A 16,748-nucleotide genomic window follows, 5' to 3' on the forward strand; every position below is an offset into this window, starting at 1 on the left:
ACTGAGTGACCCTTAAAATCACACATCGAGGGACCAAGACTCCTAGCTCCTAGCCCTGTTTGTTTCTACTGCTTGAGGCTGCCTCCCTAGCTTTGAAATAATGTCTGGGTGCTTTAAGTAGGCATCTGCAGTGTATTACTAAAATGGAAAGTGTGAGTCGCCACTGTTCTTGTATGTGATCTCAACAACAAGCCTAGGATGCCGAACATGGGCCGTGCCAAGTGAAAGCACGTTCCCGCCACTCTCGGCCAAATCAGTTCTGAAATGGTTAGATTCCCAAAGCCCCCTACCAGAATGGCAATGAGTCCAGAGGTTGGCAATGTGTCAAGGATCTGCAGGGGTAATCTGCATTTCTGGAATTCATGAAGGCGAAAGGGAGAATAGCAGCCAGAAAACATGCCATTTTCAGAAACTTGGTTCCGTGCCCTGGTGTAATGGGAATGCTCCTAGCCTACTTTATGGAAATTGCTCGACTCTGTCCTGGCAGTGGGAATAAACCACAAGGAGATGGCTGCCTCTGGAAATAGAGCAATGAGAAGTTGAGATCTGTGATGATTGCAAGGAACTCCAATAAACAGAACAAACCTCAGACAAAGGCAAGCAAGCCTATTAGGATGGACATATTGAGTGTCGCAGAGGGGAAAATGGGCCGGGGACAGTGTCTTTTGCTTGCTGAGCTTCCAGACCTTGGACTGGTGGTCTCAACATCAGACTCTCGCACTTTCTGCCTCACACCCTGCTCTGCCCTGTCTTGTTCCTGCCAGTGGCCACTTTATTCTAGTTCTGTTAGTTCCAGTGCCAATGCCTAGAAGCGATGTCATGTTGGTGGACACAGCAACACAGTGCTATGCCGGTGGCAACCGAAAGGATATCGAATCAGGGAGCAGGACGTGGGGGGCAGTCTCTTCCAAGTTCAGAGGTACAGGGTAACCTACAAGTGATAATAGAGGCCATCAACATTTTCAGCTACTGCAGGAGAAATTTGCCAGTTACCTCTATATTCTGTCTGTGGAATGGAAAGGAACAGAGACATTCAGGATTTCTGTTATACTACAGAGTACTTACAAAAACACTCAACACTTGGGGATTTGAAGAACTCATCAAAATAAAAAATATTAATTCATAATTTATTACACGGCACACGTTTTATGGGCTACATGCTGGATGATTAAGCATCCTATGAAGAAAGATAGCATCTCTGCCCATAGGAGCTTCTGATCCAAGGAAAGACAGCAGACAATTATCTGTAAGTGTGATGGTACCATGATGGGGCAGGAAACCTACTCTGAGAACATATAACAATGTATGCCTGTTTGAGGAACAGATCCAGATTAAATGAGATACTTTGTAAGAAGTACTCAGCATGATCTCCCGCACACAGTAGTGCCCAATAAATTGTATCTATTATTTTTGATATTACGGACAAACATGTTTCCAGGGTCAACTTCCTCTTTGGACTTTTGAGCTGGGAAAGAAAATCGATGATTGACATGCCATTCATTCATTCATTCATTTGTTCATTTAACAAACTTTTTCAATTTTTTAAAGATTTATTTATTTATTTTAGAATGAGAGAGAGAGATCAAGCACATACATCCATGTACAGAAGTGGAGGGAGGGCCAGAGGGAGAGAATCTCCAGCAGACTCAGTGCAGGTCATGGACCCTGACTCACAGCACAGTGCCATGACTCATGAGATCATGACCTCAGCCGAAATCATGAGTCCGTTGCTTAACAATAGAGCTGCTCTGGAGTCCCCATTTGACATGTTTTAAAAGCTTATGAGTAAGGTGCTATATTCAGTGACAGAAATATAAAAATAGAAAAGAATCCTTACCCTCGAGGGGCTCAAATTCTAATAGGGAAGAAAGGTAAAACCAAAGAAGTATAGAGTGATGCAATAAGGAATGCAGTATGTACCACGAAGACCCATGAGTTCAATTCTGCCCCATCAGGGTGCAGGAAACCTACCCTGGATAAGGGAAAGGAGTTAGGTCTAGAACAATAAGGACTTGTTCTCCAGGTGCCCCTCTTCTATGACCAATTCTTTGCTGGGTGCAGGAAGCTTGGCAAGATGACTTTTAATTTTGTGTTTCTATTTCCATATTTGATCTCACCATTCAATCACCTAATGCACTGCAAAAAATAAATAAATAAAAATAAATAAATAAATTGGAAAGGTTTCATTGCCAGGCTGTAACTACAGAATTTGTGGTCACAAGAACAAATTTAGAACAGACACACTTCATATAAAGGAATTCATTTCCAAAATGATCAGAGAATGGTCCATCTCCACAATGACTATGACTCAGAAAAAGTGAGATTTAATCAAAGTCTCAAAGAAAACTTCAATCATCTGTGTAGCCAAGGTTAGAAACTTCTGTCTCCTGATCCCTAGGACAGTCTTAACCATCAAATGGTAAGAGAGGGAGGCCATTTTCCAAGCTGTCGCCTCCCCTGGGCACAGAGCCTCAGCGTCCTGAGGGCAGTTGGTCTAAACTGTCTCACAAGGGGGTGGAAAAGAAAAGAATGAACACAAGGAAAGTTCCAAAGTCTTCCTCAGAGAGCAGATGTGATGACTTTGTTCCTTTAAGCCTGTCTGTGACTGAGAGACTGAGGCCCTCCCCCCTCTACAGCCTCTTCTCTGCCAGTAGCTTGGGCCAAGTGAGAAACAAAGCCCAGACTCAACGAATTGACTGATGGCCCAGAGAAGCACAAGCCATCTGATGCCTTCACGTGGGAGCCTGCGTGGGCCCCTCATGTAAAGAACACGGTAACTGAGTCTGCCAGGCCCACGCCCATGGAGAGTTCTTTTATCTCTGACCTTGTGGGTCACCCCATATAGCAGAAGGCAAACTAAGTTCCTGCTACCCTAGCTGGTGCAGCAATCAGCTGGAGAAGAGCCAAATTTGTCTCTTTCACAACTCATGTCCGAAACAAATGAGCAAACAAACATGGTTCCAGAAAAATAGGGGGAAAAAAAGAACAATCTTGTTCCTAAAGGGAAGAAGGATGGTAAGGATAGCTACTCCCTGAGCATTTCACTCTCAGATTCTCTAATCTTGACGAAATCTATCCCAAAGTCCCCTCCCTTCCACCCCAGGACCTGTATATTCAGAGAGAAGGCCCACTCTTCGGTAAAAAGAGACAAGATGGGTATTTGTTTTAGCTCAGAAGAATACTTGGCAACCAGTTCTAACTGGGAAGCTTCAGAAACCAATCAATTTGATATTTCATGTGCTCACTCTGACCCAGGGAAAGAAGAACCCAGAAAAATCTGTTCTAGAATGTTCTCTGCAAAAGTACATAGGATGTTTGGGGAATCCAATGTCTCCACCATAAGATGCTACAAAATCCAGAAGCAATTAAAATAGAGAAGGATTTCCCCCAATCCTGGGGAAAAAACCATCTACCCAGACTCCTCCTTCTCCAAGTAAAGCCATGGATGGTGGCTGTGACATGGAAATTGAGGAACATTCCTGTCTATCTGTTCCTACCTTTGGCTTAGTGAAAGGAGTGAAGACTCAGAGATAAAAGGTTGCCTCTGGAAACTCCACACAGAGCCAGAAAAGCTGGAGGATCCAGGAGGGACTCTCCTCAGAATATTAACAGTGGTTATCTCCATGTCGCAAGATTTTATGGATTTTCCCTTTCATTTTGAATTTTTCTTGGTTGTTTGAAATGTCTCTTTATAACAGAGCTGAACTGTGTTACAATCAGGAACAAGATAAAGTATGTACAACCATGTCTTCTGCCTCTTTTCAGAGACCTCAGTAAAATAAAAATGAAGGAATACATTCAAAAGAGTCAAGGTAGTTGTAGGAAAGATCCCAACACATTTCCAATAAAGGGAAAGAGCATAAAAGCCTACTGATGAATAATTGGATCAATGAAACCATATTCCAGAATGGTGGCCAGGGCGGAAGGGAGGGATTTCAGAGATCCCTGAAATCATCTGCAGATGAACTGGCCAGTTGGTGGTGCCCCACACTCGCCTCCCCCATTCCAGTTTGGAATCTGGGCCACCAAACTCCAGGAAAAATCAGAACTCCCTTCTCTGCAGAGGTCAAATGTTCTTTCTGAGAATTAGGGCTTCTAGTTCTCTGTGTAACTACCCCCCTGCTTTTGACGTTCGAGAGCTTTCTAGTCAGCATCCTCTTTCTGCTCACACCAATGTAAAGCTTGCCCATCCACTAGCCCCACCACAAGGTGGCATGGCATTGGGACACCCATGGATGTAATGCAGGAAATCCACTTAACTTGAAGGAACAGCACATGTTTCATGATATTGGGTCCATAGTGTATTATTAGCTCAGAGCCAGTCTCAGTATTTAGGGAAAGAATTGATTAATGCATTAATAATTTCAGTTTATATTAACATAAAGTTTGGTTTCCAACCTTGAGAATCAGCCTCACAGAACACAGAAGAGTTAAATATGTTTATTAAGAACGTGGTATGATCAACCTTGACAGTGTAAAAACAAATTCCAGACGTCAGAAAATGAGAAGGATATGGGGAGAAGAAGGGTAGAGCCCTGATATCTTAATCTAATTTAGCTAGGAATCGGGAGGCACTTTCCATGTAAATTGGTTCAGCTATTATGGAAAATAGTATGGCGGGTCCTCCAAAAATTTAAAATAGAACTACTATATGATCCAGTAATCCTACTGGATTACTATGTTAAGCTATATAGCCAAAGGAAACAAAATCACTATCTTGAAAAGTTATCTGTACTCTGTTCATTGCTATGTTATTTGTAAAAGCAAAGACTTGGAAGTAACCTAAGTGTCTACTGGCAGATGAATGAATAAGAAAAATGTAATTTATATATATATAATTGAATATTATTGAATATTGAATATTAATATTGACTATCATTCAGCAATTAAAAAAAAGAAAGGTATTCTGTCATGTGGGAAAACATGGGTGAAACTTGAGAGCATTCTGTTAAATAAGTAAGTCAAAGAATGACAAATACTACATTGTCTCACATATAGAATCTTTTAAAAAAAAAATCTACATTCTTAGAAATAGGGAATAGAATGGTAAATGGTGGTTGCCAGAGTTTTGTGAGTCAGGGAGATGACTATGTTGGTCCAAGGGCACAAATCTTCAGTTAGAAGATGAATGAGTTTGGGGAATCCTAACATGGAAATAGTATGATGATTGAAAATTGCTAAGAGAGTAGATCTTAAATGTCCTCCACACAGAGAAAAAGTAATTATATGAAGTGAAGAGGAACATGTTGACTCATATTATTGTGGCAATCATTTCATACCACATATGTATACCAATCATTATTTTGTACATCTTAAATTTACACAGTTTTATGTCTATTACATCTCAATAAAGCTGGAGAAAAAGAGGTACTTTCTAAAGCTGATAGAATATAAAAATATACATTGACATTATTAGTCTGAGGTACAATGAAATGAATAGTAGAACAAAAATAATTGTTAAAAATTGGGGAGAGGAAAAGAGGGTAGGATAAAGTACATTAAATCCTTCTAGTGATTAGACAGTGTTTTAAATTAATAAACCAGGAGGCAGTATATAAATTTGGGGTCAGGTTGGTAACCACCAGAATTAAGAGCAGAAAGAATTCACTTCTAGAAACTAGGGTAAGCACTGAGAAGGGTAGGGGGCAATTCTAACTCCTCATTGTAAGACCTTTCCTTCTTCTTTCTTTTCTTGTCTTGCCTTTTCTTCTTTTCTTTCCTTTTTTCTTTCTTTTTCCTTTTTGCTTCTTTATTTTTCAGTGTTCATAATAAACATTAGTACAGAAATGAGAGGAGAAAGAAAGAACAGAACAAAAGAGGAGTGAGGAAGGGAGGGGAGGGGAAGAGAGAGAGAAGAAATGCCAAATGCTTTCAGGAGGTCACTTCTCACTATATCATACTACTGACACTCTGTTAATATAATTTAGCACAGTTGTCAGATAGTATAAAATCAGATGGTTTGGTTGGTTTCTTCATCTCCTGGAAAGGATTTGAGTCTCTGACAGTCACTGTTATACAGTTAAGACACAAGGTGCTGTAGCCCCCAAGTCCAATGAGGGTTTATGCCCCCAGACTGGCTCACTTCCTCTCCTGGTTTGTCATTGAGGGCCAGCCTCTCTTTGACCCTGTCTCTACAGACTCACCCAGCTTGGACCCAGGACTCTGCTTGGACCTTCAGCTTCTGGGTTTTTCACAGGTTCTTCATCCTGGCCTTGTCTCTCTTCATCTGGCCTCCAATCCAGTCAGTCCAAGGTTGATCTGTGGTCTCCAGGCCCAATAAGCCTAAGAGAATAGAGCACTCTTGCTTAACATGGATGACTCAGGAGATGGGCAACCCAAGAAAACTCCCTAGCAAGGAAGGCTGTGTGCTGGAACGAAGAATCGTGCTGTGGTTAGTAGATACAGTGTAAGCTTTGGGGTTGAACTGAGATGCTCCAGTCCTGGATCTGCTGCTAACTGTATCACCTTGGTCAGAAGACTTCGCTTCTCTGAGCTTCTCTTCCTTCTGTAAAGTGGGGATAATAACATTGCTGGTGTGCACAGTCTCATTGAGAAGATCAAATGAGACCTAGTATATATAAGGACTAACACACTGCTGATTTGCAGGAGGTGTAAGACATTAGGTCCTCTCCGACCTCCATTTCTCCTATCTTCCTGCTTCCCTTTCTTTTCCTTCCATATGGGTGAACACAAAGCGAAAACCAACGAAATGCTCTGAAGAGATCACATCTAGGTTTGGTAAAGTTGGGACAGATTCTGATTCTGCTGCTGTGAGTCTCTATGACAGCCATAAAGCTCTCTGCCCTTGGGTAAAATTCCCTCTTCTGGGCAGCTTGCCTCTAAGGTAGAGGAGGCATCTGAGGCCACAAGATCCACTAGGACTTTGGGTCATAACACTTTTAAATTTTAGAATTGGCAAGACCTCAGAGGTCATCCAGTCACTGGCTATCATGTACAGGGAAGTAACTTGAGACCCAGAGCAGTTGTCTCGTTCAGTATCACACACCAACTAGACTGAATTCCCACTCACTGCTCTTCTGAAAAGAAAGATACTCTGAGAAAGTTGTGTTTCTGTGTCAAAGAACGTCAGTTGTGCAGTAAAATGTGGTCATAAGTGTGACAAGTATGGAAAAGATGTATGATTGATAAGCTCTAAACTAGAAAAAGGACATGCATTTTTAGTGTTTAAAAAAAATATGAATACATTAAATGACGCTGTAGTTAAATGCCACTATACATTAAAGGAAAATTTTGCCCACTCACCAAAAAAGAAACAAAGGTGACAGATAACAGATGGGATTAGGTGGTGAGTTTATTAAACAGCGTCTATTAAATGCAACAGACATAATATAACCCAAACAAAAGCAACCAGAAATCCCGTTGCTTAGTGTTTTAAAAGTATGGCTAAAAATCTACAGCAAAGGGGCGCCTGGGTGGCTCAGTGGATTAAAGCCTCTGCCTTAAGCTCTGGTCATGATCCCAGGGTCTTGGGATCGAGCCCCACATCGGGCTGTCTGCTCAGCAGGGAGCCTACTTCCCTCTCTCTCTCTGCCTACTTGTGATCTCTCTCTCTCTGTCAAATAAATAAAAATCTTTAAAAAAAAAATCTACAGCAAAAGTTATGTAAGAAAGTTAAATAATTTCCAGAGTTTTCTTGTATCTGATGAGTTAGTACGTTAGTATACATATATTTTTTTTCATGGAGTTGATTAAGAGTCATAGGCTGGAAGACCACTTGGGTATGATACCATTATGATAATTGTAAGAACCATAAAATGGCAGTTTGAGGTGCCAAGACAGTCTGATAATTTGAATGGATATGCTTCTCGGGCTGAGCTAAAGGTCATGCAATCACATGTTTAACCCTCTTCAAGCACAGATATCATATTCTGCTGTGTTTTGTGGAATTTGGGTGGATCAGTGTAGATGGTTTTCAGTAGGGAAGGGCTTTTTGATTGGTTAAAAGAAACTGAATTATTCATGTGACCCAAGGAAAACTCTTCACACCAACCCACAAAAAACTAGACTATCGAGAAACCCTTGGAATCTTTGTCTTCAAGAGTGTCCATGAGTATAGTATAGGTACTATGCACTGTAGTTCAAAAATATGTTTCAATTCACTCATTTAAGAAGAAATTACCTCTAAGAAACTCATTTTGTGGGGAATTATCTGGCTTATTTGACTGTAGTGGGCTACGTTTTCCAGAAATGAAAGTGATAGTCTAAACTTCATTTGCAAACCAGTAGATTTGGAGACGAGGCTCCAAAATCAAGCTTAATGAAAATGAAGTAACTCTGTGGAGTTTGCTTTTCTCAATTAATCCTAAGAGGACAGAGAATGCAGTATAGACTGACATTATTGAATCGTAGGCCAGAGCAGTACTAAAAACTAAACATGGCAGTATTGAAGTAGCTGAATTCTTATAGTGCAAATATTCTATATGCCTGGAACACAAAGTAGAGGATTAGAAGTGGCCATTTTGGTAGAGAAAAAAAAAGGTGTCAGACACCCAGATGTATATTAAAGAAGAAATGATTTATAAAAAGGAAAGTTTTGCCTTATTATTGAATACGGTTTGCTCTCAATTTGCATTTTTCGATAAATTTAGATTCAGATTTTTACATAAATTTAGATTTTCATGTAAAATAGATTCAGCATAACACATATTTATATATCTCCCGCAGGCATTAAGCTTCGATCAAAAATAAAGCCCGTGTGTTCATTTTTCTTAAATCCCATCACTTCACTCATCTCTGCGACGTGCCCTCTGGGCAGTCTTTCAGCCCCTAGCCTGGGGATCCCTGAACCTGAGGGAGGACTGGCTTCTGCACAGCCTATGGCTGATGCAACAGTTAAAATATCTGAGTTCAGGAGCAGAAACGCAGGACACTCCCACTGCATGCACAAGTGTCTTTGGATTGGGCCACCAGAAGCTACGTCTATAATACTGGGTCCCACCTTCAGAGCCCAGAGCGGACTTTTGAAAGTCTCAGCTCCCCTTGTGCTGGGCCTTGAAACCAGGACTGAGCATCAGCACCTCTGGACCAAGCTAGCCTGGAGCCACAGGAATGCTTTTTGAATGAGAAATGGAGGCTCTCAAGAGGGAGATACCTGACTTCCTGTTAACAGGACAAGTTGAGGCCTCAGTGACCGATCGACACGACAAAAGAGAGATTAATTTATATTTTTTGTTTTTAGTACATCTCAGTAATAGGATTGGATTCATCCTAACGCTGGATTTGTGTCATGCTGCCATCACTGGCCCATGCATGTTTTCTGTTAGTGTCCAGCTGAATGCATTTTTATTATGATGATGATTATCATCATTATTTAATTATTCAGCACCCTGAAAGCATTCATTCTCCAAGTTCCACGTTGAAGGATACGAAGCCCCATTATAAACCCAACTCAGAGGAGAAGTAAGAGAACGGCATGCAGACAGGACAACCAGCATGAAAGGAGCATCTCCTGCTTACCAGGCACTACGAGGGGCCCTTTGCAAACATTTTGTATGTAATTCTCCCAAAGATGTCCCTGGCAATCCGAGGCAGGCCAGCGGCAGTTCATGCTTCCTACCTGGGGTCCCTTCCCACTGCTGTAAGCCGAGCGGTCAGACCTACACTCGTAGACAATGTCAAGAACATTTCAGCGTGGCATTCTCTAGTCTCAGATGGCTGGGGGCTTTGGTGTTGGGTAGTTTTCAATTTTCACAGCTGAACTTTAAAATCTCATTAAAACAGCTTTTTGTTGCTATTTGCAGAGTTGAAATCAGTAATGAGTCAGCAAATAAGCAGACACAGCAGGTTGCCTCTCTTGGCAGGTGTAATAAGGGACCGACAAAGTACACGACTGAGAAAGAAAAATGTGGTTTCAGAGCTCAAGCGTGTGAGCCCCTTTGTAAGGATCGTCTGCTGTAAATCCTGGCTGATCTTTATATGTGAATGACTTCGGAAGGAAAAGAAGCCTCTTTCTTCTCCCCCATTGCTGGCAGTGTTTGCACTGGCAGAAGAATCGGATGGGTGGGTTGCTAATAAGTTTGGAAACGTCTGTTAGTGTCTGATGCAACCGATGTCCTGAGGAACATTTTTTTTTTTTAATGTTCTGGACTAGAAGAAATAGCTCTCAGATTTTGAGCTGTTCTCAGTCCCCAAGCTGGCCCTTACCTAGGGTTTTAAAAGATTTTCTTTTCTTTTTTTTTTTTTTTTTTTTTAATTTTTTTTTTTTTTTAAAGATTTTATTTATTTATTTGACAGAGAGAAATCACAAGTAGATGGAGAGACAGGCAGAGAGAGAGAGAGGGAAGCAGGCTCTCTGCCGAGCAGAGAGCCTGACGCGGGACCCGATCCCAGGACCCTGAGATCATGACCTGAGCCGAAGGCAGCGGCTTAAACCACTGAGCCACCCAGGCGCCCTTAAAAGATTTTCTTAACATCTGGCTGGAAGAACTATGAGAAAATAATACAGTGGCTCCGTATTATCTGCAGGACTGCTCTGGACAAGGAACTGGGCTTGGTGCTGCTGAGTCAGATGGGGCCCTTCCTTCCCTTGAGAGGCTCTCAGGCCCCTGCTGGGAGGAGGGCAGGGCTCTGAACATCGGAATTCCCGGGCAAAAGAAAGAAAGGGTCAGCAGAAGTTCTGAGAAAGGTGCTGATGGTCAATGCACTCCTTCAGATGCCATCTGCAGCTAGGCGTGCAAAGACACCTCTGTGAGCTCAAGGATGGAGGACAGGGTCTCCGCTGGGGTGCAGCTGGGCGGAAGGCGACTAGCACAAGGAGACAGGGAGAAGGTTCTCTTAGGTTAGAGGCACTGTGAAAAGAGGACATAGGCAGACATCTCAAAGCCAGATACAAGGACAGCAAGAGGTCACCCCTTCTAGAACCCCTCTTCCCCAGGGGTACGGCCTCCCTCGCTCTTGACCCCCTTCCTTTGCAACTTCATTCCAATCCTCTGGGCTCCCGGGCTCCCGTGCCTTCAGCAGGAGCTCGCTTCTGCCTGTTTTCCTCCTTCCCCCCCCCCCCCACCCCATTTCTGCTTCCCTAGAGGCCAGGTGTCTGCGCAGTATGGACTAACTTACTAAATGACTGAAACGACTAAATTAGTAATGACCCGACTGGTTTGCTTCTTAGGAGGCCTATCTCTTGGGCGGCACTCTGTCATTCCACAGCGGGCGGGAAGGAAGACATTTGAGGACTTGGAATTGTGAGTTCTTAGAAGAGCCCTTCCTACTGTGCAGCCTTCCTACTGCTTGCATGGAAACTTCCTAAATCACCCCCAATGGCAGACAGGCCCTTGTTTTGGCAGCACCCGGTCCCTCCTGCCTGCAGGTGACGCAGACACCAGCCTTATGTGGCGTCTTTATTTCAGGTCTCTACCTCGGTAGCATGCAAGAGGATTAAGGTCTGAATCCAGGGCACAAAGCCTCTCTTCAGGCCTTGGGGGTGCCCGGAGGGGGGCGGTCCCCGGGTCAGGGAGACCTTGCCCAGTCGGCGGGGAGAACAAGCCGCTACTCAGGCCGGCTGGCTGTTTACATCAGGGACACAGGCGCTCCCTACCAGCTGCCGCTGCCGCCCTGACCGTGTTGGGGAAGCTGCTGACAGCCCGTGGGAGGATAATGTGGGCATTCATCGCCTGCAGCTGCTCCCGCCGCGCATGCTCCCGGGACACAGGGGAGCACACCAAGTGGGGACGCGGAGGGCGGGGGAGGGGAGAAGGCCTCGGGCCGGGTGTGCGTGGCCGCCACCGCAGGGAGGCCCGCAGCCCCTCTCGGAGCAGCGCCGCGGCATCGGCTGCCAGGGAAGGTGAACTTTTCTTGCCTGACCTGCCTAAGTCTCTAATGGGGCTAGTTAAACATTTCTAGCATTTCCAAATACTCTTCTTGATTTTCCCCCACTGAGCCACCTGCTAAGCAAGGGTGGGCAGACCCGATACCCTCGAATCAAAGGATCAGTGCAACGTTTTTTTTTTTTTTCTTTTTTTGGCCCCGTGAAGATGAGCTGGGTCAGTGATTTTGGGATGTACTGATAAGAGAGTCCGGATGGGGAATGAGACCTCGGGTCTATTCCCAGTCTTACGACCGTGGCCTTGACCCTGGAGCGGTTATGTAACTGTTCCCGGGCTTCTGTGTCCTCACCTTTAAAATGAACATCATAACAACTGTCCTACCTGCTCTACGGGGTGGCTGTGAAGGATGAAATGACCAAAAAACAACCATAAATCACATTATAAGAGACCAATAAGGCCCAGAGGGCAGGGATGGGCAAGCTTGCCAGGAAGGGCCCCCCAGTAAAATCACATAAGGAATAATATGTCATAATAATAATTATATATTATATATATAATAATATATCACATGAGGAATACGAGACATAAGATCTCTGTTATTTTTCCTTCTTCCTGGTTTTTTTTTTGTGGTTTTGTTTGTTTGTTTGTTTGTTTGTTTGTTTTTTGCCACCCTTTAAAAATGTAAAAACTATTTCAGATCATGGGTTGCCCAAAAACACACCCTGGACAGGATTTGGAGCACAGGTGATGATTTGCCAACCTCTGCTGGAGACAGAGCACAGGTGAGGGCCCGAGGCAGGTCAGCCCTCTAAAGGTTGTGATACAACTAAATATAAAGAAGTATTAACAAATAAATGATATATTCAGTAGTATATGACTATAAATAAGTATGCATATCCATTGTCTTTCTTGGGGCCTCCGCTGGTGAAATTCCTTGAGCCCCAGCCCTAAAGCCGTCTTATTTGAGAGCTGCTAGAATCTTCTTGTTGTTTGAGGAGCTCTTCCTTGCCTGGACTACAGCATCTATGCTGACTCACTAGTAGCCTTAAACCGCAGGCCAGGCTGCAGTCCTAACTTTCCGTAAGAGGTTCCCTGGGCCCTTGTACCAACAAAACCCTGTGCAGACCATCCTGCTCGTCCAGCCAGTGCTGCCTGGGCATAGCTCCTGCAGGAAACATAGGGCAAAGGACTTTATCTGGGGGCAGCTACTACCCATGGAAGAAGCAGTTCACATTGCTTGTGACAAGTGGCACACGCCAGGACTTTGTTGATGATGCCTTTTGGAGTTGTGTCATTATTTCTCCTATAATACCTTAATGCGGTCAGTTGACATTATCACTTTCATTTGCAAAGAGGAGAATATTTAAACATAGTACTCAAGGCACGACTGTCAACCTTCACGATTGGGTGGAACAATGGTTTCTCGTTCCTTCTGCCTCCGATGAGGGGTCAGGCCCCTGCTTCCCCTGGCCTGTCTCTTTCCTCTTTCCTGATCCTCATTCCTTGTTTGAAGACATGAGCAAAGCCGCCCAATGAGACCTGGCGGAGAGCAAAGAATGTTTGTTTTTTCCTCTTCCGTTCCGAAGAATTTCCAAATCAAAACAGCAGATCAGTGTCATGATCTAGCCCAGAAGAATGAAAGCAGCCTGATTTCAGATATACCCATACAAGGAAGAGGAAAGCTGACCTGAGACATCTTGCTTTTGTTGGTCCTCTGTGGAGATAGGAGAACGTAAATGCTACAGTTTGGAGCCAGTTTCTGAGATAGAGACCATTTGTACCTTCTTTTGACAGAAGGCAATACGGAGACCCAGAAAGAGTGTGTGCTTTTCAAGATGACTGGTGCTCAGAGCTCAGACCAGCACTGCTGTCTCTGACCGTGTTTCAGTCCCTTGTCTACTACACCTGTTGCTTCCCAGAGTGCCAGCTGCCGGATGGTCACGGCCCCACAAAGCTACACCTCACGTCTGTCGATTTCAGTTATTGACCTTGCAAAGTCTTTTCCCACTTCCTGTGAGGATCTCTATCACTTCTAATTCAATACCATGTTTTCCCTCTGAATGATTTTTACATTTTGTTAACACATCGGGCCAAAAGTTCAACACTACTGTTTTATCAGTGCACAGAGTAAAGCTCTCCTCTGCAGAGGGAAAGTTCTAGGCTTTGGACACAGATTATTGCAAAAATAGACCAAGGATTTTGTGAATGCCTGCCCCTTGGGGAGTCTGGCCTCTTCCTGGGCAGACCAACCCAAGGTACCCATCGTAGAGACGGCAGTCCTCTGTACCATTTTCAAGTATGAAGGAAAATACTTTGGAAGTGAAAAGCTAGCCATTGAGTAGCACATACAGGGGCTAGAAGGGAACTACAGGTTCTACTACACCTGCCCTGAGAAACAGCTGATTTCCTTCTTCCTACTTCCTATTCCATTACTCCTAGAGAGAAGATCAGTAAAAACACATTTGAGGGGAATATAGTTTGTCAAAACATCTCACAAGACCCACTCCCTTCAGGATAAAAATCTAAACTTATTGGTATAGTAGACAAGGTCCTCCATGATTTGACCTCAACCTTCCCTTCCAAACCCCATCTCTGTCACTCCCCCACATACCCTACCAGCCTCGGAGAACTTCCTGTCACTCTTCAAGTGTATCATAATTTTAAAAACTTTTTGCTGTTGCTTATGTTCTTTTTTGTTCCTGGAAGGCCCTTTTCCTTTCTGTGACATGATGAACTCCTATTCCTCCTTCAAGATCCAGCTCAGATGCTCCTTGTGAAGCCTTTCCTGACTCCCCCAGGCAGTTACTTCTTTTCTCTCTCCTCCATTAAGGTCTTATGCAAACTTCTATGATGATCTATATGACTCTCGAAGAGTTATTTATTTGTGTATTTACCTTCTCCATTAGTCTGTGGGCCCCTGAACTGTAGGAGCAGTGACTACTTATTATTATCCTCTGAGCCTAGCCCAGTGCCTGGCCATCATAGTCTCTAAGAAACGATGAATGAGTGAATGAATGACCTGGAGGTAGGTCTTGTAAAGGCTTTGACGACCCAGCCGACTGATTTCATCTCAGCCCTCCTCTATGGTGTCCTGTGCAGGATGCTCACCATGACCCACTGGGGTAGAAAATATTAGAACGCCTATGGTAATTTATGTTTGTCAGAAATTAACAATGAAAGGAAGCCTTTCTAATATTTCCTATGGATCATTAGTAGCACATGTATTTAATTTATAAATAAATATAAACATTAATATGCATTGAAAGCCCTGGAGGCCACTGTTTTAAGCAATGGGAAGTCATTGAAGAATTCTAAACAGGGACAAGCATGCAAAACACTAGTGTTTAGGGGAACTGATTTTGGAGACTGGAAGGAGGTAGGGCCATCCATCAATGTGGAAAACAGGACAGTGGCCCCCACACAGGGAATAAGAAGAGACTAGACAAGAGGAGGGCCTGTAGAAATAAGGGGAAAAAGGAAGGCGTGCTAACAAATTACTGTCACCTCCACTATCATCACGACATCAGCGGAGCTGGGGTGACCTATCAGCTAATAACAAGCAGAAAGAGTCAGAGCCCCACAGAGACCCTAACATGTAGCCATAACCTCAGGGCGTAGGTGGAACTCTAAGGTGAAGATAGACGACTTGGCCCCAGGCTTAGATTCTAGAAAGTGACACTTAATATAAAAAAATAAAGAAAGAAAGAATTTCTCTTCTTATTTGAATGGGCAACAAATAAAGGCCACCCATCAGGCCTGTCCAATCCCAGATGGTGCTTCTTAATAGACTATTTATAGCCCGGGGCCGGGGTGTGCAGCAACATTGCGCAATGGCTGTCAGGACGGCCTGTCTGAGCCACGGCTGGGTGAGTGACCGGCTTTTGGCTGCTTCCTGTTGGCTTAGGAAAGAACGGGAGAAGGTGGATTTGTTTGTCCATTGAGCAACCTGCCCTTCATCTCTCTCCCTTTAAACATTAACCACCTCTTAAAACATTTGTGTTTCGTGCCCAAGGCCAAGAGGGCCCCCAGGAGAAAGGAGAGGAGGAGAGGGTAGGGGAAGGAATGGGAGGGAGGCAGGGAAGGAGGGAGAGAGAGAGAAGGACGGGGAATGTTCCCTCCATCCAGAATATACTCTTTCCGCAAATATGAGTGGAGTGTCCGCAGGGATCACGCACCGCCCGAGGCCCAGGGCTCCAGAGCCGACTCCCATCCTCGGAGACTCAGAATCTAGCAGAGGAGACAGAGAAGTAAACACAAAGCAAGAGAAGGGATAAACCATGTGCCATCCCTGGGCCTCTTTACTCCACATCTATACCTACCCGAGAAGGTTGCAGGGGAAAGAGGGAGGAAGCCATCAGAGACCAGAGAAGTTTCCAGGTTCTTTGTCTCCAGGGCAGTGGTTCTCAAACTTTAGCGCACAAAACGGGCCCTGGGAGAGTTGTTTGAAAGGCAGCTTCTGGTTCAGCGCGAGGCCTGCAGTGGGTCTGGGGTGAGGGGCCCAGGGCTGTGCATTAGCCCAGCTCCCCAGGGGCATTCAGATTTAAGGGGTCCATGACCCCTAGGGGATGCTGCCCTTCCAGAGCAGAAGCCTGGCTCTGGAGCTGCGCACCAGGAAGCTAGTCCACCAGAGGCTGATGGAAGAAACTGGAAGAAGAAAGAAAGAGGGAGCATTTGAGACCATTAGCCGAGATAGTGGGGCAAAGGAGGAAATCTGGTAGGTGAGGGAGAGGAAAGGAATGCCTCTGTAAGAAGTGAGGGAAGAGGAGCCCCGGGGCCGTGCAGGTGACTGGGGACCATGATTTTTGGTCCTTGTCCTTTGAACTCGATAACTTACCTAAGCAAGCACAGAGTGATGAGCAGAGCCTTGGGCATGGAGAGCCCCTGTGGGCACAGCCTTTCTTTTGTCTTTCTTCCGGATGCCCTGGCTGCAGCATAGTGTTTATGTTCAGCTGGTGAGGCTGGATG

The 16,748-nt window shown here is 44.4% G+C and overlaps 1 long non-coding RNA gene across 1 annotated transcript; it reads right to left on the reverse strand.

The window, feature by feature from the left end:
- Window positions 1-1,589: 1,589 nt before the first annotated feature.
- On the reverse strand, window positions 1,590-9,798 carry LOC131820618 (uncharacterized). The gene is made up of 3 exons (XR_009349721.1): window positions 9,478-9,798; window positions 6,144-6,282; window positions 1,590-2,136 (listed from the first exon to the last, which is right to left on the reverse strand). It is a non-coding gene; the product is annotated as an uncharacterized LOC131820618 (long non-coding RNA).
- Between the last annotated feature and the right edge of the window lie 6,950 nt (window positions 9,799-16,748).

Source organism: Mustela lutreola, chromosome 18 (assembly GCF_030435805.1).
Source record: "Mustela lutreola isolate mMusLut2 chromosome 18, mMusLut2.pri, whole genome shotgun sequence".
Taxonomy (NCBI): domain Eukaryota; kingdom Metazoa; phylum Chordata; class Mammalia; order Carnivora; family Mustelidae; genus Mustela; species Mustela lutreola.